The 22564-nt window shown below is 49.3% G+C and overlaps 1 long non-coding RNA gene across 1 annotated transcript in view; it reads right to left on the bottom strand.

The window, feature by feature from the left end:
• Window positions 1-22564, bottom strand: part of LOC132237948 (uncharacterized) — a 77233-nt gene that overhangs the window by 10293 nt on the left and 44376 nt on the right. The window contains exon 2 of the long non-coding RNA XR_009453698.1: window positions 3263-3309. This is a non-coding gene — a long non-coding RNA (uncharacterized LOC132237948). The remainder of the gene's footprint in view (window positions 1-3262; window positions 3310-22564) is intronic.

Raw genomic sequence — 22564 nt, 5'->3', positions numbered from 1 at the left:
TGTATCTCCTTGGCAGCCATTTCAAATTCATCCTGGAAGGCATTGGGGGCTCTGGAACGCTTTCTAAAGGCGATTGTTGGGGTGGCCCGTGTATCCGATTTCCTCCATGAGGGCAGCGTATTCACACTAATCTTGTTGAGTCCTTGGCACTGTAACTGGCGTCAAGCAGCCACCAAGGCTTCTCTGTGCCCAGGAAAGGGACGCTGCCCAGGTTTCATCGGACCGGCCATGTCCAGGGGCCCAGGTCCCCCACCAGAGTCACCCTCCTCCCTGCCCCTCATCTGCATGGGTCTTGAGGGACTGGGTGAAGAGTTGACTCGCCAGGGGGTAGGTTCTTAATCCAAGTGCAGCCGGTGAACTTCTCAGGACCTTCCCCTTGGATCTGAGGAGGCCCAAGCCTCTTCAGAGGTGGGAGTTCTTAAGACAAAAATGCAGGTGCCGCCCGTGACTTTGTTTCTCTTGTAGAAAGATCACCAGCCTGTCCTGAGCAAGAGCATTCATGGGGTCCGAGGCCCAGCCCCTGAGGACTATCCGGGACTTGTCCTCCTTGTCCTGGGAGATGCCAGGCAATGTGCAGGGGTGTCTGCCTCCCACTGAGCAGGAGCCGGCACAGAGAAGGCCCCAAAAGCAGGCAGAGCCTGCCTCCACGTGGGTGGGCCGGGCTCTCTGAAAGGTACATCTGAGTCGTCACATGTGCACAAAGAACTTGGAAAGGTGTACTAGTCTGGGAACCTGACAGGGAGGGAGACAAACTCTCTGAGGATTGGGTGAAAAGGATGCCCTCCCTCCCCAACCCTCCAGCTGGTCAAACATCCCGGCCTCTGGAGGGGGGAGAGGAGGGTCCTCTGGTTCCTCTCTTGCATGACAGTGTCTTTCTGGGCCCCGTTTGACTTCTTAGAAGCTCACATCTCAGAGATGAGGAAGAACAGGGAGCAGAGGGCACGCACGTGCACACACACACGCACTCTGCCAGACCCCCACCCGGGCAGGCCGCTTAGAACAAGGGCAGGAATCAGGCGAGCCAGGTGCAGTGGCATTTCCTGCATTCTTCCTCCTTGCACAGACCTGCCCCGGTTGGGACTCATCCTTCGGGGCCTGTCACACCCCATCCAGCTCAGCATGCCTGGGCCACACCTGGGGTCAACACCCCAGGAGCACGGATTTGTACCTTCCAACCTGAAGGCATGTCTCTTGCTCCACCTTTTCAGCTCCTATTGGTCCAGGTCCCAGAAAATAAGCCAGTAAGTGGGGGACAGTGATTCTGACCTGGTAACCCTACCCCTCCTTAAGGGTTTTGGAGAACAAGGAAGTAAACCACCCAAAGGAAAGGTGCTGTGCCCTCCCCCAGCAACGCCCCCAATAGCCCAGTGTAGACGCCTGGTGGTGGTCAGCACTCTACCTTAGATGTGGCTGACCCGGGCGTCCCCTGGGGGACGCTCCACCCTAAGGTTCCTGTGTGTCTCTCTCTCTGTCCCTGTCTCTGAGGCGAGCACCCCAGAGATGGGAGCCCACCTGCCTGGGGCCCTCCTTCCACTGCCTGGACTTTCCTCACAATCGGACTTCTCCTCCCACCTGCCCTGTCATCCCACCCCAATCCGGGCCTCATCCTGGGCATTTGCCACTGCTCTTGGTGTGGGTGATACAGGATGAGTGAGACCCCTGCCCTCATGGCACCCGGGGTCCCATGGGAAGGACCCCACTCGGGCATGAAGATGCAATCTCTTACCTAAGCGCCCAGGTCTAAGCCCTGGGCTGGACTTCTGACTCCAAGCTGACCCCTTTCTGCTTTCCTGCCCCTCATTGTGTTCTGGGTGATCCCATTGTCTCGCCCTCCACCCCACACCCCCACACCCGTCATGTCCTCCCAGTCCAGGCCCTTCCTCCCAGGAAGCTGCTCCTCCTGCCTCTTCCCTGCCAGGCACTGACAGCATCTGCCCATCGGATGAAAATGCCTCTAACTCCAGCCGCATGTGCCAGGCGCAGTGGCAGAGCGCGGCCTTGGGGGCTAGGGTTTTGCAGAAAACCCCCAGACAAGAGGCCGTTCTGATGTTTGGGGGACAGAAGCCTGGGCTGCAGAGCTGGGCCCATGGTCTGGCTTCCATTAGAAAGAAATCCTTCAGGATTGGACTGGCTCCCTCCGTCCTTGTGGGTTGGCGGCCTCGCTCCGGTCATTTGGCTCTACAGGCGGGCAGGGCTCACCTCCAAAGCCGGCAGCACTCGGGTCTTGGGTGGCAATCACATCCCCCATGTGGCCCCTGCCTGTTTGTGGTCTGGTGCCTGTTCCTGCTCCCCCCCCACCCCCCACCCCATACACATATGAGAGAAACCTACGCAGGCCAGAGAGGCCCTGGGGCAAAGCCATTCTTCCACAACGTGGTGCAGAGCTGAGGGGAAATCTTCCATGTTCGCATGCAAATCTGGCATCTCCAGCACTGTCCTCCTGTCAGCAGACCCACCCCCAGCGGAGGCGAAGAGGGAGTGGGGGGTTCTGATTCAACACGCTCAGCTCAGAGCCTGGCGCCGGCCCCAAGCATGACCAGGGCACCAGCCAGAGGGAGGAGGAGAGAGAAGACTCCCTGAGTCTCAGAGCAGCAGACAGGTCAGTCCTCGAGGGTAGCAGGGTTGACTCCGAAGCTCAGCTTCCTAACAGCCTCCGTGGATGGCCCAGGGCCACAGGCTTGCGTGGGCCAAGCTGGTAGGTTAACCTTGCGACTTGGGGTCGAAGGTAGGAAGGTGGGGAGGGGGGAGAGGTCTGGAAGGCATTACTTAATGCCACGATTCAGTTTCCCCAGATAGATTCTCTCATGTGTAACCTGTGACCTTCAGGGCTTCCAGTTTCTGTGTGAGCATCAGGTAGCCGCGGGGGTGGGCGGCAGCAGGGAGCCTGGGTTAATGGCTGGTGCAGGCCCAGAAACAAGGTCACAGACCTCCAGGGCCCACCGACTTCAGCGCCATGGTCACTGAGTCATGTGACGCTGTGCTCTATGGGTTCACTCACAGGACAGAGCTAGGAGTGGCGCCTGGAGGGGGCGCTTCCAGGACATGGAGGGTGGGTCCCCGCCTCTAGCCAGTGAGGGAGGCAGCCCACAGACTCCGTTATTACAGTCATGCCAGGGTTTACCTGCCCACCAGCTACCCGCCACGGTCCCGAGAGGCCTGGGAGCACATGAAAATCTCTCTATGGCCAGGGATCCAGGCTGGCTTTGCTTACATCCCACCCCGTAACTTCCCGTGCTCCCCACAGACACCGGCAGTTACTCACGCTCCTGGGCCATCATCAATGCACCATCAGCAGCATGAAGAGGCAACCTGGGGAATGGGAGGGAATATTTGCAGATCACACATCAGATAAGGGACTGAGATCCAGAATCTACAGAGAGCTCCCACAACTCGACAACAACAACGAGGCACCTCAGTTAAAAAATGGGCGAAAGACTTGAATGGACGTTTCTCTGGAGCACATGACAAATAGACAACAAGCACGTAAAAAAGATGCTCAAAATCATCCATCATTAGGGAAATGTGAATCAAAACTACACTGAGAGACCACTCCATACCCATAGGCTGTCTATAATTAAGAAACACACAAACAAAAAACAAAACAGAAACTAGAAAGTGTTTACAAAAATGTGAAGAAATTGGAAATCTTTGCACTATTGATGGGAATGTAAAATGATATAGCCAATACGGCAGTTCCTCAAAATTTCAGCATAGAGTTAGCGTATAACTTAGGTGTACACAGAAGAAGTGAAAGAGGGGCTTGAACAGGTACTTGTACACCCATATTCAGGGCAGCATTATTCACAACAGCCGAAAGGTGGACGCAACTAAGTGTCATCGATGGATGAACAGACAAAACGTGGTCCATGCAGACAGTGGAATATTACTCGGCCTGAAAAATGACACATGCTACAACATGGATGAGCCTTGAGGACATTAAGTGAAATAAACAGTCACAGAAGAACAAATACTGCCTGATTCAACTTATACACAGAACAGTCACATTTATGGAGACAGAAAGTAGAATGGTGGGTGCCAAGGGCTGGGGGGAGGGAGAATGGGGGGACTAATGGGTAAGTGTTTCAGTTGGGAAAGATGAAGTTCTGGAGATGATGGGGGGGATGGTCGCACAACATTGTAAAAGTACTTAATGCCACTGAACTGTATCCTTAAAAATGATCAAAATGTGAATATATATTATATGTATTTTACCACAATTTAAAAAAAAAAAGTCTCAATAGGCTGAATTAAATTCAAGTCACCAGTGTGAAAACAGCTCTGCTTTTGGACGGATAAGCACAAGGAGTTCCTTGTCCGAGGGCGCTGAGCTCCCTGTCCAGCTCCTCTCTCCCTGGAGCCTCTTCGCTGGGCTCCTGAGAGCAGCCTTTAGCGAGGACTGTAGCATTGGTTCCATGAGCCCACTACCCGTTTCCAGGGGGAAGGAGGACAATCAGCCACGGACACAGCCTTGAAATGCAGGGGGCTGTGCCTCGCACCCCACTCACACCCCCCAGACAGCGTTATGGATGACCCTGCTCTGATGTCCCCAAACACTCACAAACCTGCACATGCACAACCATCACCCAGCACTCGGGTGCCTGGGAGTCTGAGTTTAACCTGTGAACCACATGGATCGAATGTTTCTTGCTTTTTTAAGTGCAAAGCTTTTATACAACTGGTCTAAGTCTTTCACAGGCTCACACCGACCGGAGAAATGGACTAATTTTCCTTTTCTAAACCTGGTGCATCCTGTAGCAGGGTGGTCCCCATCACTCCAGCCTCTGATGCCCTTTAAAGACTGTTTAGGGGGAAAGGCTTAAGGCTTTGAAGACTCTGTTCTTTCAAGAGGTAGACACACTTGCAGCCCCTGTCATGGGCCTCACTGATGTGGTCACATGGCCAGGCCTGGGCAGGGGCGGATCTGTCCCACTAAACCCTAAGCATGACAGAGATTAAACTCACTGTAAACAAGAGAAATTAAGAACAAAAAGCGGAGCTGGGGGGATCAAATAACATGGGTCATGAGAATAAAGGCTCCCTGGGAAGTCTAGAAAGTGGCTGAGCAGAGACTGGTGCTGGTATCGTAGGCTGCGCTCAGAAAATCGGCAACCATGTCCTTAATGGAACAATAAAGTGCTGACGAAGACGCACTTCCCAAGCCAGCAAGAGCCAGGCCAGTGCCAGCTTGGCCATCACCTGGCCTCCAGGTGTTTTAAGATGGATATTCAAACACCTGCAGGTTACTTCTTGACCATAAAGGTCCACAGGGGGATGTCGGAAGCTTTGCTGTTGTCTCTGCAGCTGGTGCCCAAACCCCTGAAGGTGTTTCCCCTCCCAAAAACACATTAGGAAGAGGTTTTCCTAAACCAGCTTTTCCACATATGTTCTCAGCATATGGATTCAGCCACATGCCGGCAGGTACGGGTTTGCCCACACCCATGCTCTCTCCAGCAGGAGGTTTCTTCATGGTGCCGGTGGCAGCTGCAGATACAAAGGGGTCCACACAGCGACCTGGCATCTAGACCTGGCGGCCAGTGCAGGCAGCTCATCTCAGGCCCAGGCCTCTACCAAGCTGGCCAGAGAGCCTGGGTTGTCCTCTCTATTTTTACAAATTAAAAAACACACACACACACACACACACAAAAAAAAGAAACTGAAAATTTTACAAATATTGGAAAGCTTTGAAAGTGTGGGGAAGAGACAGAGGAAAAGGGGGGGAGAGAGAGAATCCATGGACAGCACACAGGCTAACATCTCAGTACATGATCATGCAGGTCATTCTTGCCCTGAGCTTGTTCCGGGTGATCTCTGTGAGGGTGGAAGGGCTCGGCCTCCACTCCCTGGGAGCTCTCCTGGATGGCATGGCACAAAGGTGCGGGGGTGGTGACAGGGGCTGCACCTGGCTGAATTTGCTTGGGGTGACTCTGGGAACAAAGGCACTTGCAACACAACCTGGAGGTGGGGACAGGCCTTTTCTTGTGGCTTCCTGAGCCTTGTCGCAGAGGAAACTGGAGAAGCAGAGAACGAAAGAAGAGGCCCAAAGACTGGCGGGAAGGGCCCTTGTCCAGAGCACCTGGAGGCACACCTACGCAAGGTCTGGCATTGTCTGGGACCTTGTATGGAAGATGCGGGCTGATCTGAGCAATGTCAGCCATCTTCCCGCACCCACACCATCACCGTCACCATCCTCCCTGCAGTTCACGGGGCTGCTACATGGCAACCACAAGGGCCACACTTCTGATCTGGGTAGGACAAGGGCCACACACACCTGCCCGTCTGACACCCAGCGGTGCAGGAGGGCACTGCAGGCCACTGTAGTAGTCTGTGCCCTGACTGCCGCTGCAGGTCAGATTGAACAGGACAGCACAGGTGTGCACTCCCACGCCTGGAGTTTCAGGAGAAACACCGATGTCACGTAGCTCAGTGTGATTTTCTGAAGAGATACCACATGCGCACATTTCCCAATCTGTGTGGAATCCCGGGCTGCCATTCCTGTTGTGAGCTGTGTGGACTGTCTGGGCTGTCATCTCCTTCAGTGACTGACAAGGTCTTCCTCCTTCCAAGAGAATGGGTAGGCAGCGTGGGACGAAAGCACTAGGTAAAATAATTAAAAATCAGAAATTCTTAAGACCTATACATTGATTTTTTTATGCTTCGCTGATTTACTAAAGCAAATTTAGAAACTGATGGAGTTTTGGGGGTTTTTGATGCGCGAAGGTCAGCTGACCTTGTAACCATTTGTCCAGCAAATGGCATTCATGTGCTGTCTTCCATTTCTTTCACTCCGTGGAAAGCAGAGCCAATCGTTTTGTATCACCTCCTTCCCGCGTAGGGGAGGCGTTTATCTTAAAAACATGTCCGAGCCCTGGGGAATCTAATTTCTGTCCCACGTGCACGGCCGCATCTAGAAGGAGGCAAAGTGCTCTGCTGAATTTTCTTTAAAAATATGATTTTTATACTGTTTTCATTATTTTCCCCCAAACCTTCAAGGAATCTACTTTCTGCAGATTTCCAAAACAGGGAAAGCAAGGAACCACGTGCCCTCACGCACTCCTCATGGTGCCTAAACCCCGAGCCACTCGTCCCCACACTGAAGCCAGGGTTCTGTTTAAGAGACAACAAGGCACGGGACCCGTTTCTCCATCGCATTGTGACTCTAGTTAATGTGTTCTCACCACAGTGACCAGGGCCAAGTCCAGGGTCAGGTGACGGTGGCACTCGGGGTGTAAAAGTTGAGGCGTTCGTTCACTATCAGGGTCTTGCAAGTTATTGTGCACCTGCCAGGAAACCAGGGACACGATGGCAACATGGACAGGGGGACAGAGAGGTGAGAGGCCGGTGTGCTGGGGTGCTCGGCAGTGACTCACCTCCTAATCTCAGGACCAGGGGCAGTGGAGATCTCTAGGGGACAATGGGCCCTGACTTTCCAATCCTACTTCTGAGTCCTCATTTTAAGAAAATCACAGTTGTGTTTACCTCTGGTCCCTGGGACTTCAGGGGACTGTGGTCCAGTTAGCACACTGATAAGGAGCCTTCAGGACTCATTGCCCAAGGTCTCACCATCTTCAACCTCAGCCTCTGGGATAAGCAGACCCGGGCCCTGGACACCTCAGCATTCAGCCATCTGGTCAACGTCACTGCTCCTGCCCACGGCTCATCCATCACTCAAGTCTTCATGGCGGTTACCCCACCACCCACACTAACCTCTTCTGAATCATCAGTCCATGCCCATTTCTTCCACAGATGAACAGTTGAGAGCATCCTACAGAGTACCCAGAGCCTCTCCCATGGGAAGCACAGTGCCCCCCTGCCCCCCACCCTCCCCCAGAGGAGACTTCCCACTTCTCTAATGTGGTCTTCTCTGTCAGATTCTGGAACCCATCCCTTCCCAACACTGCTGGTGGGAACATCTTCCTGTAAACATCACTGCCCCCCTCCCACTGCCAACATGCCTAATAACACACACTTTGCACCAGCAATGTATCCTGTAGTTAACTCACATTATAAATTATTATTATTATGAAAGTAATACATCCATTTGGTAAACAATGATTTACAGACTCCAGAAAGGAATTAAATGAAGAGTGAAAATCTCTCTCACCATCCTCCCCATCCGATATCCTGTAGACGCCCCTGGAACAGTCTCTGGTTTGGTTATGCTCGTGGCTGTCACCACAACATTAAACAATGGGTTCAGACTTCTGCTTCCAAGCCCATCGCACTGAGCAGCACGCACTTCCTCTCCCGTCCGTAAGGTGAAAGGCACATGCAGGTACAAGCCCCCCCTTCTCAATTTTGTTTGGTCTCATCATTGTTGGTGTTTTTCTTATTCGTCATCTACATTTTCAAAAGTTTTTTAAGTTGATTTCACAGAGAGGAATAGAGATGGAGAGAGAGATAGAAACATCAATGATGAGAGAGAATCATTGATCAGCTGCCCCCAGCATGCCCCCTACTGGGGATTGAGCCTACAACCCTGGCATGTGCCCTGACTGGGAATCCAACTGTGACCTCCTGGTTCATAGGTCAATGTTCAACCCCTGAGATTGATTATGTAAGAGAGGTAAAATAAGAAAATATAGAGGAGATAATGGGGTTCTGATCATGGGAAGGAAGCTGAGATGGACTCAGTGGTGTTGGATTGGAATTAAGGTATCCTTATGAGCTCACAGACACACGAGTCCTAGCTCTGACATAAAGCAGCAACACCACAACAGCAAAGAGCACACCTAGCACCCAGACATTGGTGTCTAACTGCCATTCTCATGGAGAAATGACTGATTTCAAGGCTGGGAGGCTAGACAACTCATTGTCACAGAAAATACAGAAGTGCTTACCCTGTGGCAGGGGTATAGCAAAAGGATTAGATACCAGGTAGAGTGGGCTGTGCTGGCTCCTAGTATTTATGGTACACTTTGAACATCAAAATGAGGAATAGTACTAATACATTATAACCCATTGAAGTTTATACTCATAGGAATCCATGAATAAATAAATAGGGAAAAGGGAAAGCTCTTTGTGGGAGCTGAAAGCCAACTAATAAATACAGAAGATATGATGGAATTGGGAAATCACCATTTTTGGCAACTACTATAGCATCAAAAAAAATCAGTGGATGCTAAAATTAGTGGGTAAAAGTTTGAAGAGAATAGGATATTGACATATCTCCTCACAAAAATGTTCATTAATTACAAAGGGAATAAAGCACCTTCACAGTAGAGAATCCTGGTAGACACCCTCTTAACCAAGTGATAAGAATCAGCATCACCAGCAATGGTACCAAACAAAATCATTGGGCACCTCCTGGGAGAGGACACAGCATCATGTCTAAGATGTTTTCCACATATGAGTAATCTGAATCTCATCATGAGGAAGCATTAGATACACCAAAATGGAGGGCCGTGTCCCAAGATAACTCGGGTGTCATCTCCCAAAGCATTAAGGTCATGGAAGTCAAGGAAAGATTAGGAAGTTGTCCCGGAATGAAGGGAACATAAAGAGACAGGATAACTGAATGCAATCTGTAGCCCGAGTTGACTAAGTTTGCTCTAGCTAAAGGACATTAACGGAATGACTGGTAACAGTTGAAAGGAGTCTGGAATCAAAGAATACAATCTATTAACTTTAATTTCCTGACTTCTCTGCTGTCCATGCTGCCCTTGTGCTGCCTTGTCTGCACGAAACCCACAGCAAAGTGTTTGTGTGTGTGAAGGGCTCCTGGCGACAGCACTCTCTCAAGTGACTCAGGGAAGAGTTCCTTGTGCTATTGGTGGTTTCCTGTTTATCTAAAATTATTTCAAAATAACCAGTAAAAAATAAGCTTAAATTATTGCAAAGGCTCAACAATGGTGACACGTATGTATCAAGAACCAAGAAATCCCTATACATTTTGATTCAGAAACGTCACTACACAAGACAGATCCTGAGGTTATAATCACAAACGTCGGCAAAGATTTAGCTCCAAAGCTGTTCATCCATTTTATTTATAGGTAGAAAAATGAGGGTTGGCCTAAATATGTTAGGATAGGATTTGGGGCCATAAATTATGGTACAACCATGAAATGGAATACTAATGCAGCAACTATTAGAAAGATGTTTGAGAAAAGTTAATTAATGGCTTGAAAAATGTTTGTGATGTTTTATTGAATGGAGAAAGCAGGTTTGAAAACAGTATATTCAGTTCATCTCATTGTTGAAATAGCAGAGAAAAAAAAGTGCCCCAGGCGTGTGCGCGCGCGTGTGTGTGTGTGTGTGTGTGTGTGAGAGAGAGAGAGAGAGAGAGAGAGAGAGAGAGAGAGAGAGAGAGAGAGAGAGAGAAAGAGATGGACAGCAAGTTAATCAGATTCTTTACCACAAGGAAACCCATGCCCTTCGTGTGCAGATGTGCATTGTGGGTCTCCGAAGCTGGGATGAAGGGGGCCATGTTTCCCAAATGGATTTGACCATAGAACCCATTGTTTTCAGAACTTCTGAGCCCAGTTTGGACTCATCTCTGAGAGTACCCAGAGCTCCAGGTGCTCACCTTCCTTCCCTTTCACTTCAATTTTTCTATTTGTCCCATACCCTACTGTATTCTGCTATATGTCACTGTATGTTCTCTCACTTCGTACTTCAAACGAAATGTGTAGTGTTATAAGTTAATAATCAACAACAAGATTCAGACTTTCTTAAAAGAGGTCCAGGGGGCCTTGGGAGGTGCATGTCCTTACCTGGCCCAGCTCCCCCCGCCTGTGGAACACATTGCTCTTTCTCATCCTCTGGGCTCAGGGCCCTTTCACAAGCTTTTCTCTCTCCTGGGAATTCCTTTTCCTTTCAGTAACCTTGAGGTCTCCATGTGAAATCCCCTCAGGAAGCCTTTCCTGCCCCCATTATTACTTTCCAAGCTTGCCTTCCTTCCCTAAAGACGCTTCCCACAATTGTGCCCAACGCTAGCCTGTGGTATTGGGGCTTTCTGCCTCCAGCTGAGCTGTGACGGCCGCATGGGCATGGCGCATGTCTGCCTGCTCACCACTGAACCAGTGCGGCCCATAAATATCAGAGGAATAAAGCAACAGTACAAATATCAAATAAAAGAGTTTGTGCAGAACATTATCAGTCAACCACATGCTAAAAAGTCAGATGGATCTCCATGTCAAGTGTTAGAGTGTAGCTTCCCCATCAGGGCTTGAAACTATCACATCACCAGCCGAGTCACAACTAGAACATCTGGTTGTACCATTTCTTCCTCTGTTTATTTCTGGAAATGCTGTTGGAAATATGGGTTGACGGTACAGCCTCTGCCTTCTGGAGGACAAGGCAATCCCCGTCCTGCTTAATGCAAGGCACTGCTGCTGTTTCCACTAACGTTTGGGGGGAGCCCGGCCTCATGTACCTTCATGCTCTGCCTCGCTCGTGCTAGACATTCCCGGAGAAGCCGGTGGCAGGCCAGCTTCAGGGGAGGGTCTGCAGCTGGGAGCCCCAGCCTCTGAATCCAGAGCCAGCTTGTGGGGAACCCCAGGCACTCCGCTATTGTCTGGCTCCACTCAGCAAAACCAGAGAAAAGGCATTTAGCTTCAGCCTGGGGGACCTGTCAAAATGCTTTCCAGCCTTAAGCTTCTGTGATTTTAAAATATCGTTGGCTCAATGGCCAGGACTCAAAGGAGGAATTGGGGGCAGGGATGCTCACAGGCAGGATCAAGCGAGACCCTGGAATTGGACATAAAACAGCAGACTAAGCAAAAAGGCTTGGGAGGCTGGCGGCCTGCGGGGACTTGGCTGGGATGGGAAGTGAAGCCCAGGGAAATTATTTAATGCTGATATTTCCTCATCACGAGGCGGTGCTGCTTTGAACGGCCCGTGAGCCAAGGTCGGCACACACTGTGCATTAAAGAGGAAGATGGTTGAGGGGACGTGGCTACAGGGGCGTCAGATCGGCCTCTGGATGAGCCTTCTGAGGGTGTCCGCACCAGGAATCCAGAAAGCAAAACTCAGGATGGAGAGATCAGAGCCCGGTGCAGGAGCGAAGAGTGGTGGCCCCTACAGAGCGCGAGATCCCACCCAGGTGCCTTGCTGCAGGCCTGGGAGATGGAACCCAGAAAAGAGTGGATCTGATCCCCCCTCCACAGCGACCCTGTAAATCTGTCTGCGTGGTGGAGGGGGGACGCCATGCCAATAGAATCACGGCCAACAGTGAAGCAAGCTGCCAGAGCTGTGACAGGGGAGAGGTGGTCTGCCCCACCCACTGAATACCTTTCTCCCAGTGGGCTCAGCGCCTGGGCCTGCACATGAGACTTCCGCTGCTGGGGGCACTCCTGTCCCGGAAAACAGTGCGGGAGGTCCCGGGGCCCTGACCTAGGTGGTCACTCCAGATACCTGAGGACTGAGAGCTGATTTTAAGGTGATTAATAGATTGTTTTCCAGATGTACAGAAATGGGAAGGAACTTTTTTTTTGCTTTGGGCTGATTGAAGAGACTCTAGAAATAGATGATAGAGAAAAGGCAAAACAAACCAGCAGCAGCCGGACAGCAGCACGCGGCACAGACCCCCAGTCGGTAACTTCACCCAACAGCCTGGGGCTGGCATGTGGCTGCCCTGTTGAAGGTCATCTGCAGGTGACCAGGTCCTAGCTTCAAGGTGAATGCAAAGGGCCGTGAGAGATCAACTGCAAATGTGGGCTTCCCTGGGATACCCGTTGCTTTTGTGAATTCCATGCAAATAATCAGGTTAGAGAACTCCAAGAGAGGAGCATCTGGAACCCATTATAGACTCGTTGCCAATTACTCAGATTTCTGATGCCATACACAGCACATTCCACCCGGGGTCTGTGGGCACCAAGGGTCTGATGCGACACAGTGACATCCCACATTTCAGCTGGTCACACACCAGGACTTCCTATATCAGATAAAGAACATCAGTGATGAGGACGCTCAACAGCCAAGCGATATCTGTGTGATAACCATCCACCCAACCAGGAAACAGCAGCTTCAACACTGCAATAGGATTGGGACCCATCAGTACGTGACCGTGTGTGTCTCCGCACAGAGACAAGGGTGTAAACAGCCAGGCCTTCCTTGCTCCTTCTCTTCAGGGTCCCTGGATGGCACTTTCTCAGCAAAATACCTTCCTTGTCAGTTGGACCTTGTGAGTTGGCAATTGTTAGCTCCTTGTTAGTGGGTCCCCCGCCGCCAAGGCCATCTTAGCTGTTCACCAAATGTCAGGGAATTCTAACCCTGTGCTTGCTGTTCTAGAAGAACTAAGGTATAACTCCAAATTCTAACATGAACTTAAGCAACCCCGGTCACCAGGAATAAGTGTGTTGGCCCCTCAAATCTATGACTATGACAGTGCATGTTCAGATAGTCATGTGGCTCTTTCCCAGAATTACTTCTTAGGAGGACTATTCAGAAAGTTTTCCAAAGCTGTCCTGGAGACAAGAGGAACAGTGATAAAGATGTGATAGGCACAGAAATTCACACTAATATATTTCTTTAAATCATTGACAAACTTTGAAGACGCTATCCTGCGACCTAAGCATGGTCCTTAAGAATAATCTTTGAATAACAAACATCTATGCCCTGAATTGAAGCACATGTTGGCTTATCCCTTTGGTGAAAATGTCTGCGAATTCTGTAAATCATTCACATTCTCCAGGCCTCTGTGCTCTAGTAGACCACCCGGCTTGATGAATGCAAGGTTTTAGCTGGAGAAAAATAACGATCGTGGTTAAAAGCTAAATTCCATTCCAGAAGCTCAGTGCTCAGGAACATCCTCCTGAGAAGTGTGGGCACCTGGGTGTGAGGACGGGAGAGGCCTGGTGCATGCAGGCGCCCTTGGCATTGGCACCGAGTGCCCCAACCCCCAGGCTTCTGTGAACGCTCCATTCATTCTTATTCCTCAAGGCACTTAGGCCAAGTTCAGTGACAGTGGGAATCTGCACAAGCAGCAAAGGATATATTTAAAGCAAACAGCCTCAGAAAGCCTCAGCCAGCACCTCTTTCTGTATCTCTCTTTCTGCTACTGCACTTTTTTTCTGAATGAAGGGATTTCCCCACTTCTGCATCTTTGACCATACCGTATTTTGTTCTACTATTTTTGGCACAGAAGAATCTCTAGGCCTCATTAAAGCCCTGATAAACGCACAGTCCTCTCTCCTGACTCCCGGCCAATGGGTCTGTTCTGAGGGCCTGAGTGCTGCTGACTCAGATGTCTGTGCAGTGATGGGCTCCCAGAGAACGGTTGATGGTCAGCAACTTCATGCTTGTGGTCAAAATGAAGCGCTTAAGGAACGCCTAGAGTTAATAAACGTCTATAGTCTATAGTTCCTGACACGCAGGAACATCTGTGAATGGGATGCATTGATGATTTCTCCGAAACGTTTTTGCATTTGCCAAACACATTCCAGTGATTTTCCTTGGACATTCTTGGGTTGGCCCTGGGAGTGCATTCGGTAGCAGGACATTGTTTCACGTCGCTGAGGAAGGCAAGGTGTTGTCATTCAGTAATTTGAAGCACATGAAAATCCAAAGCATTGGAGCGCAACAAAACCATCATCAAATTCCTTAGCTCCGAGTGCTTTGGCAAGAGGTCTGTTTTAAGAACTGTGACACAAATGAGGAGAGACAGGAATGGCGACCCAACAGACAGGGTCAGGGTCGCAAGCAGAGTGAGAGCAGGTGCAGTTGCTTTTCTCCTCCAATCCTTCCCCAGGAGCTTGTGTCTTAATCATCTAGCAGCGCTTATGAAGAACTGGATGTATGTCCCCAAGGTAACACGGAGGGAGATAAGCCTCCTCCCTCCTGCCGAGGACATAGTTTCATTATCATGAACTGACAGCGACCTCAAAAGATCTAACCACCGCCAGGAAGAGCAGCTTCCATGGAACCGCCCCAGCTCTAGCCATGGTCTTTGCAAACACTGTTCAAGACTCAATGAGTCATTCCTCAATGAGTTTAAGAGTCAGGTCCTCACTCAGCGAGTTCACAAGCAAGTCCAACATGTCTGTGTCCATCACCCTGGTGACTGCCCAGCATCCGGAGCTGCTCACACACTGAAGAGAAAGGGTCTCCAGGGTCTTCCTGGGCTCCCCAGGAGAGCAAGCAGTAACACTTTCTCTGAAGATGTTCCAGGTCCAAATTTTCTCTGCCCGACCCTATAAACCATGGGACTCTGGGCTCTCATTAGGGAGAGAGTTGAGGTTATACCAGTCCCTAGGACACTCCTTGAAGAAAATCTTAGATTTTGCCTGCAATGACCTTCCCCGCCTCGAGGACAGCAGCCTCCTCGTCTCCTTTTCCCAAGGTTGAGAGATCAGTCCTGTCACCACCGCCTCTGAACTTCCAAGGGCACAACTTTCTCTCCACCAAACACATGGAACTGGGGTCTCGAGCCCTTCGTGGGAGGGACCACACAAGTCCCCACAGGTGGGGATCAGTCTTGTGCTGCCTTCATTTCCCTAGTCCTCTCACATTTGATCATTGCATCAAGTTAGAATGCTAGAAGCTACATACTTGCACCACGTAAATTTAACCTCATCCAAGATCCTGTTATACTTTTATGCTACTGCTTGACCTTTTTTCTTACAGGTTTACTACAAGAAAAAAATAGTCATAGGAAACTAGAGTTTCTATATAAAAACACTGCCTAAGCCTTTTCTCATTATGCCATCCAGTGTTGTCCCACAGTTGAAGTCCATGACAATTCTTATTTTAATAATTCACTGCCAGAAAACATTTAGTCAAACCTGAAAAACAAAAATACTCCTAGTTATGATCATGGAAATCATGAGATAATTTTTCCTCATTTTTTCCTTTGTTTTCAGAGAGGCTCAGAAGCAAATTCAGTGCTCATCCCAAAGGAATGGCCTGTTCCATGGCTGTGGTTTTCTCCTTCCTCTTTCTACCCAATTGCTTTCTGATTTACTTTATGGCATTGTTAACTTTGGGGGATAGAGACCCTTTAGGCCCTAGATCAAAGCAGCTCACACCTTTTTAAAAGCAGCCATGACCAGTACCTTAGGTTATGTAAGTGGTGGTGAGAAGCCCAGTGAGAGGAGGAGGAGTCCTCATGCTGCTCCTGCCACTGGGGATGTGTCCTCTGCTCAACCAGGGCCACAGCTCTGTGCTCCTTCCCCTGCCCCCTGCTCTTCCCAGGAGACCTTCTCCTATCCTGTCATCCACTGTTCATCATTTATGCCCAAAGCATAAGCAAGGTCATTTTGTCCCTGGAGCTAAGTTCATGCTGGAAACATGAGCATCCAGAAGCTCCTAAGTCAGTGGCCACGGCCACTCCCTGCTGCAGGGGCTCCTGGGTATTTCCCACAGCTAACGAGCCTCCTCTCCTGGGGGTCTGCAGGTCTTCAGACAAAAGGACAAGCACTTGGAGGGCTTCCTGGCAAGAGCACTACTCAATGCAATGACTGGTCATTGTTGCAATGTAGACTGCTCTATGGAGACACACTGACACCCTTGGTAAGATGCTGCATGTTTTTATCCTTTCAATCTTACTATTAGCAAATGGCATCAAATGGTTGCATTCTTGGATTATGGACTGTCTTGAAGGTAAGTGTCTTATTCCAAATTGTTTTCAAAGAATGTTCAGTTTAGAAATCAGTTCCTAAGGTAATGTCTACTAACCTCCAGGACACTAGGTACGAAGGCTCCCCTAGGAGGCAGGGGGTGGGAGGAGAGGGAGAAAACACAACTTGTATCATTACAGAAAACACACGCTGCAGTCTCACCGATGCATTGGCATCTTGGGCTCCCTCGCCTCTGCGAGAGCCCATCTGCCTGGAGGGAGAGGTCACGGAACATGGTTTTGGTTGTCCCATAAATCCAACCCAATGCCCCTCCAAGAGACTCATTAAACAAAATGACTCGGAAAAGTAGAAAAGCCAAAGCATGCATTCATCACTCAGGCAGAGTGAAAGGGGGTGGCCCTAGAGTCCCATCTGTAGCCCCACTTGGTCATTCAGGTTAATTAATTCCGCTGGTTCACTAAGTGATGCAGCCATGAGCTTTGTGAGGGAGCCCTGAGCGGCAGAGAGACCACTGATGGAGGACTTACCCCCCTTTCATGTGCTGAGAGACAAGTAGATGAGCATGCAGCCGCTGGAGGTGCAGCCCTCTCCACTGCTGAGGGGTGGGGCAACTTGAACACAGAATGACAGTTCTCTAGGGGAAAAAGTTAAGGTTCTGGAAAGTTCAATTTTCTGGGTGGCTAACTGAAGAGAAGCTGCCTCAGGAGTTGGGATCCCTCGGGCATAGGCCACCCCAGGCCCAGCCAGCCTCCCATCTCAGGCGCTCCTCCTCCCCCAACCCGGGCTCATCTCACCCACCTTTCCAGGTGTTCACTACCAGCAGCCTCAGGGGGATCCCCCAGGCCTTTGGGGGAGGGAAGTAGGGCCTCAGATAACACCTCCCACAGCAGAGTGAGCTGGGCTAGGTGGGGCTGGGCAGGCTCAGGGTTCCTGGTGCCAGTTACAATCAAACTGAATGGATTTGGTGTCTTTCCTCAAAAACCAGTGAGGCCTGGATCAAGTTCCTTGTTGGGTCTTTGGTTTGCAAATACCTACCTTACCTCAAAGTGATTTTATAAAGGAAGAGGAAGGGAAAGCATGGCAATAATAGACCTAATGAAAAACTTACATATTAGTACTAAGGTCAAATGCCTGCTAACACCTAAATCCCTCCACTGGCTTCCAACCTCAAGCAGCAGCCAAAGTCCCTCCAAAGGCCAAAGCTCCCCTGCCACTCCCCCCTCCTGGCCACTGCTCTCCCCCCACTTTTCTCCAGCCACACTGACTTCTGCTCTCCCCCACTCTCAGCACCTGCATTGCCTTTCTCTCTGCTTGGAATGCTCTTCCTTTAGGACTTCTCATGGCTCCGTCACTTCCTTTCCCAAACCATACCTTCCTCAACATGTGTTCACACATGCAAATGCTCACACATGCTCACACACACACACTTATATACACACTCACACATGCTCACACATACACACACTGACATACTTCCTCCTTTACTACTCTACTTCTCCTCAGCATTGATCACAATTGAACATTTTACATATCTTATTTGCTCATTTTGTTCGTTTTTTATGCCGAAACCCCATGGGAATATAGCTCCATGAAGAAAGGGATTTTGCATGGCCTTATTCTGATTTGTTTCCACTGTTGAATTCCAGCATGCTCGGCACATGGCAGCACGTAGAACATTTGTTGAACAAATGAAGATACTTCCTGTAGACTCTAGACATATGGGTACATTCTCATGATCTCAGTAGCCAGCCAATTGGATCTCTGCTTGTTTTCCTTGGGTTTTGGCCATTGAATATTTGTGACCCAGAGAGACACAATTTTAGAGGAAAAGACTGTCTGAGAACCGGGGAGACCTTGTTTCTCATGATCTCACTGGCCGTGTGAGACTCAGGTGATTCCCTCACTCTTCCCTGGACAATTCCTCGCTCAACTATAAATAACAATTATCCAAATGGTAACAGCTATCACTTTTGAGCGCTTCCTCTTATATCAGACACTGTGTTAATTGCCTCCTGAGGTCTGGCAGGAAGCTCAGAGGTGGATGCTGTTATTATGTTGATCTCTCAGAGAAGGAAATGAATTCTCAAAAGTAAAGCAGCAGCAAAGCTGGGGTTCAAACCGAAACACTCAGACTTTAGTGTCCACATGATGGTTGGTCGGCCACAAAAATTCACTGGGAAAGAAGGCATTTGAGCTAACACCCCTTCCAGCTGTAAGAATTTCTCTCTGCCCACCCATCCATCGACCAGCTCATCCATCCATCCATCTATACATCCATCCACCTACCCACCACCTATCCATCAATCTCCTCATCCATTCATTCACCCAACCACCCATCCACCCATCTGTCCATGACCCCATCAATCCGTCTGTCTACACATTTATCAATTCCCCATTCTCTCACCTGATGACCTGAGGAACTGGAGTTTTGGATAACAGCGAAGCACATCCTCCCAGCTGGAGAAGACACTCTCAGTGTATGCCCTACTGGCAGTCACTCACTGGTGACATCTTGGCACTCACAGAACAGTAAGTACTTCATGACTCCATTGGCTATACCCACAACTAGGAATTTGAGATGACAGAAAAGTGGCCAGAAAAACAAACAAACGTGAAATCCAACCAGGCAAAAAACACTAGAGCTAACATTTGGTGGAGGGGAAGCAAAGGGAACTATAACCTATTTTATAGCACAGTTTGGGAACTGGCTATGCCTTCAAATGGATATGATGTCTGAATATATTTTTTAAATTAAGGATTAGATTGGCCAAAATGCAAAATGCAGTTTACAGGGACAAATAAAAACCATTTGCATCCTCTGCAAGTATTTACTACAGATGGCTACAAGCACATGGCTCTTCTCCATCCCGCACTGCATGCTCGGGGGAGCCCCACAAAGTAAAAGGCACACAGCTCCTACCCTCTAAGAGCCTTCATTTTGTGGGGGAGATAAAACATGATTTTGGGCATGAAAAGGAGGTGCATGGAGGTGCGAAGGTGTGGAACAGGCATCAGGGCAGAGAAGTGTACCTGTCCGGACGGTGGCAGTGCGGGCCTTTCCAGAGGGAGACGCATCTTTACTTGGAAGCAAGCAGCCCAAAGGCAGAGCTTTGCTGGTCACAGAGAGGAGAGTCCAGCTCCCTACTGACCGGCACAGGTGAGCACTTCCATCCATCGGTGAAGTCAGCAGCAAGACACGGGGTGGGGCAGGTGGGTGCTCTCAGAATCCTGTATTCTTTTTTAGCCCACCTTGGGGAAAATCAGCAGAGATTGCGGAATGAATTCTTTTGCAAAAGGAATTCAAACTTTCAGTATGTTAATATCAACTTGAACTGCGGATCGTGTCTCCTCATTTAAAACCAATACCATTGATAAAGTTTTTTTATGAAAGTTTTGTAATTGACCTCCAGTTTGATTAGTCTGTTTATGCTGACGAAAGTTACAAAGGTACGTTGCCCGGCGCCGCCATAAGTGGTCCCACTGTGACCAAAGCCACCTGCAACCGCGCTGCACTAAGTGAGAAACCTGGGAACAAAGCAACGCTCTTAATCCATGAGAAAGCTGTGCCGTCGCGTTTCCCAAGGAGCAGCCGGTGGAGTGGTAATTCCACAGGATGGTAACAGGTATTAAATAACAAAGGAGCCCGGTGCTCAAGCAAGCTTATAAATCACTGATTAAACACAGTTGAAGTCGGCATACTTATTGCAGCATTTTTTTTTTGTAGTTTTTAATACTGCAATGTGAATTATGAATCTCCAGGAGGAGGCTATAATATGTGATAGTTTCCAAACTCTTCTGACCACAGAAACCGTATATTAAAGAGCATTTGGGGAACTGTGTTTCTACAGAGCCCACCCTAACACTGTATTAAATACCAGGGTGTAGAAACCAGAGAGGATTAAAGTTTCTGACACCACCCAAGTGAGAAGAGAGAAGACGCGCACGCCTGAGCTGTATCTCAGCCATTCCTCTACTCTGCCTCTGTACTGTGACTACATAATACACATCACATAACTCTGTTGGAGAATAGAGGCTCACTGAATTTGCATACTTCATATAGTATCACTGTACTCATGTTGTTTCAAATGCCACACTTTGTAAAGACACTTCCCCCCACAGTGCATGTTCGAGTGTCCTCCTCCACACCCGGGGTTCCTGCAGTGCCATTGGCAGAGTTAAAATGTTGGAAAGTGACATTGTCACTCCATCACCTGGGCCTCAGGCCTTTAGGTGTCATTCCCAGGAAAGTATCACTGTCAACATTCATGGGAGGCTCCGTTTTCCTCAGGGAAGAGGGGAGGGTGAAGCCGTGGTCCTCAATGCCAATGGCAACGCCGTAGGAAAGAAACAACCTCAGGAGGATGAGACAACCCTCTTTACACACTGGGAGGGCAGGCACGCCCCACAGAGTTTGGACAGATTTCCTAAATCTTTAGGGTCAGTGCTAACAGGGATGTGGGTACAGGTTCAACAAATCACCCACTTTGGGTGCTGTTGGCACAGAGGAGCGCTCCTGGGAAGGTGAGTGAGCCCTGATATGGGGCCCCATGGTGGGAGGACCTGCGTCTCTAAGATCCTGTCATTGTTCTTGGCTTCAGGGAAGAACAAATCAGTGGTGGAGCCGAGGTTCCTTCCACCTGTGCCCAGGGAGCCTCCAGGCTCTCACACTGTGGACTTGGCCCCAGACGAACTTCTTGGGTCAGCCTGGTGGTTCCAGGATCCGGGGGAACCTGCACATAAAGGACTCCTGATTGTCTCAGTGTCTTTCAACAAAAATGAGGGTGGAACAAGGATTGATAATCCAAGGATCCATCTTTAGTACCTGTGGCTACTGAGAAATTCAGCTGAAATCTTATTAAAACCAACCACGTTCCCCTTATAGGCTCAGTGGGCAAATTCAGCTAAAATAAGTAGGACACCCTCCCTCAACCCGGAGGGAGGGTGTGGAGGGGCAAGGACGGAGCATTTCCAGCCATGGCCTCACAGACCGCCAGGCGCCTCAGAGTCCTGCACACCATGGAGGTTTCCAAACACATACATACATACATGAACCCAGTGAGTCATATCCATCTGAAGGTCACCACCTACCTCTTCTCTGTTTAATACATTGGGATCTGGGTCAGATTCCAGTTTGCTACTTAAGGAAAAAACAAAACAAAACAAAAAAAAACCCCACAACAATTATTCCTAGAAAAATGGATGAAATCAAGCTGTATAAAAATGTGTAATTGTGCCACAGCAGCACAGCCGGTTTCAGTGAACCTGAGTGGGGGTGATGAAGAATTAAGAAAAGACAGACAAGAAAGAAAGCTGGGGCTGGGTGGGACGCTGCCCTCTCTCTCTCTGATGAGAGACAGCGCCATGGCCTGCAAGCTGAGTCTTTATTTTATCGCCAGATTCCACGAGGCAAAGTAAGGGCGTGGTCAAGATGTTCACAATGTTCTCGTGGGTTTCAAATCTACTCAATTACGTGCACCTGATCAAGCTTTGTTTACTTGCTGCACCTCCTGCAGCTTATATCACTCAGCCACGTGGGACCACAGGTTCGGACCATAACCTGTCCAAACACTGGAGCCGCTCTCCACATCTCCCCTCCCCTCCCCCACCCTTTTTTTTGTTTTTAAACACTTTCATTTACATCATCAAAAGCTCTAGGCAAATTATGCAGCATAACCAAGACATCAAGAACAAACTTCTGGCTATTAACAAAACAACAAACACAGTAATGTAAACCTAACTACAAACTTGTAAGAGAAACCAAACTACAAACATGTTAACATTTTCAGGACTATTTCTCCAAAATGAAAGTTTCTTTAGCTGCACTTGGAGTATATCTTACTCAGAGTCCTCAGACTTGACTGCGCAATACTTTACAGCAAACTGGCAGCTCACCAATGCTAGCGTAGCCAGAAACACGGGCTCCACTTCTGGCTTTTCTACCTGCTAACCTCTTCAGCTGGCCCCTTGTTGGTTCCTCGGTCCGTTGCGTAGTCTCCGTTGTCCTCTTCTTCCACATCACAATCATCGGGGCAACTCTCAGTCTTTTGAAC

This window comes from Myotis daubentonii, chromosome 7, assembly GCF_963259705.1.
Source record: "Myotis daubentonii chromosome 7, mMyoDau2.1, whole genome shotgun sequence".
NCBI classification, from domain to species: domain Eukaryota; kingdom Metazoa; phylum Chordata; class Mammalia; order Chiroptera; family Vespertilionidae; genus Myotis; species Myotis daubentonii.
This window is presented reverse-complemented; position numbering and strand designations above follow the sequence as displayed.